This window comes from Kryptolebias marmoratus, linkage group LG12, assembly GCF_001649575.2.
Source record: "Kryptolebias marmoratus isolate JLee-2015 linkage group LG12, ASM164957v2, whole genome shotgun sequence".
NCBI classification, from domain to species: Eukaryota; Metazoa; Chordata; class Actinopteri; order Cyprinodontiformes; family Rivulidae; genus Kryptolebias; species Kryptolebias marmoratus.
This window is the reverse complement of record NC_051441.1, coordinates 1,414,270-1,416,330: the sequence shown is the minus strand read 5'-3', so window position 1 is coordinate 1,416,330 and position 2,061 is coordinate 1,414,270. Positions and strand designations below refer to the sequence as shown.

The following is a 2,061-nucleotide window of genomic DNA, read 5'->3' as shown; positions in this document are numbered from 1 at the left end:
GAGTCCATGACAGAGACCCGGATCCATGACAGAGACCCAGAGACCCGAGTCCATGACAGAGGCCCGGGTCCATGACTGAGGCCCGAGTCTCTGACAGAGACCCGGGTCCATGACAGAGGCCCAGAGACCCGAGTCCCTGACAGAGGCCAGAGTCTCTGAGACCCGAGTCCATGACTGAGATCCGATTCCTCACTGAGACCCGGGTCTCTGACTGAGGTTCAGAGTCTTGGGTTTCTGTCAGAGACCCGGCCCGGCAGGAAACTGATGTCCCAGTTTCAGGACGGAGGGACGGTCTCAGTGGACAACAGTGATCTAAAAGACACATTTACAGTTTTATTGTGTCAAAAATCACAAGAAGACTCTGCTGGAAAAAAGAGAAAGTCTTTGTTTGAATTATTAATATATTAATGCCTCTAATTAACATTCATAAAGAATAAAAGATTTTTACAGAAGTTTCAAACCTAAATCTTAATTTTCTGCTGACTTTGCTCATCAAATTAAAACTCAACTTTTAAATGTTCTGTTAATAAATTATCTTAAGGTTCAGAAAAAAAATAATGTTTTTTTGACAGAAAGTCAAGCCGTCACTCTACAACCTCTGAATAAAATAAATCTGTTTGAATCCTTTATTTACACAACTTTACTGATTGTTTGAACAGTTTTAAACGGTTTGATTTGCACTTTTTTCAGTCTGATGTAATTTTATCTGTTGCTGCAATGAAGGAATTTCTCCAGCTGTAATTAATAAATAAAGACAATAAGGAAATTATTTAATTATTATTTCTAACTTGTTGAAAACTACATCAATGCAACGGTTGCAGGTCTGCCTGGTGCAACTTTATAACATTTATGGTCAGGAAATGGCAGCTATTCTTCATCACTTGGATCAGTCATGAAATTAAATAATTATGATAGAAGTAAATCTTGAAATGAAGGAAACAGCAGAGTATTGCTCCTCATGTTTCCATTTAACATCAGAGGAGGATCGTAAAGAGGAGGAACTCCAAAATGGACTCAGGAATGTGAGAGCGCTGCCAACGATCACGAGACGTTAAAGTGTTTCTTGTGAATAAAATATTTTGACGACAGACTCGTCGCTGGTTTGAGGCACGACTTCCTCGAAGGGGAAAGAAGAAACAGCTGCAGGAAGTCTGGATCCTTCAGGCAGAAAACTAAACCGTAGTTAGATTCCAACTAAGGAACCCTAACTCCCAGGAACAGGACGTTTGGGCCTTTTTCACCACGCCAGGTGGATCCCCGACACCTCCATCTGTCAGAAACTGAACCACGTCCTGGAGCCGGACTGATGAGAAGCTTTCAGGAAGGTCCGAGTCTTTAACGAGGATTTGATCAATTAAACACCATCAGACACGTTTAACATCTGACAACTGACAGCCGGGGAGCGATGAACTCCAAACGCATCACATCCAGATACAAACCCAACATGGCTCCTTTAGATGCTGTCCTACACGTCCCTCTGGTCCTCAGAGTCAAACTGTTGCTACTGTCAACACTTTAAATCCGCCCGGCCCCCTCAAGGCTTTCAGTGTTTTTAAAAAAGGTTCATTTGAAAATTACCCATCTGTGAAAAAGCCAATTATGATTTTTTTTTATTTCTGAAATTACGATGGAGATCTGTCGGCCTCTGACACCAAAACATGCTGCTCAATGGCCTTTAAGGAGGTGATTTATAAACTAATGTCCAGATTTTCTTTTATTTCTTTGAATAAATTTGTGTTTGTTCTGAGAAATCCAAAAAAAAAAAAAAAACCTGTTAGAAGCCAAAGATCTGCTGACAAACATCAGTGAAAGAACCAAACTCAGGAAATCTGAGTTTTAAGTTGAAATGTTTGCACAAAGAACCTGTTTGTTGTTATATGTGTGTGTATGTTACCACACACACCCCCTCCTGCGTACAATCACAGAAGCCTCTTTCTAACCTAATTATTTCTGCAGCAGGAACAATGAGGCCCAAACTCCAAAAAGGCCCGGTTGCTACGCTGCTGAGCTGCGAAGGACGGCAACAAAAACCCAGCCTGTCCGGCTGAAAGCGCCGCTCTG

At 41.6% G+C, this 2,061-nt stretch overlaps 1 protein-coding gene across 2 annotated transcripts in view; it reads right to left on the bottom strand.

Annotated features, from left to right (window-relative positions):
* LOC108237772 (forkhead box protein K2-like) overlaps positions 1-2,061 on the bottom strand; it is a 14,868-nt gene that overhangs the window by 8,346 nt on the left and 4,461 nt on the right. Inside the window, exon 1 of one of the 2 annotated variants that reach the window (XM_037978611.1) lies at positions 37-73. The exons of the other annotated variant lie outside the window; for it this stretch is intronic. The gene's annotated coding sequence lies outside the window, so the exon portion shown is untranslated. Of the gene's footprint in view, positions 1-36; positions 74-2,061 lie in introns of those variants that run through there. 2 annotated transcript variants of the gene reach the window in all.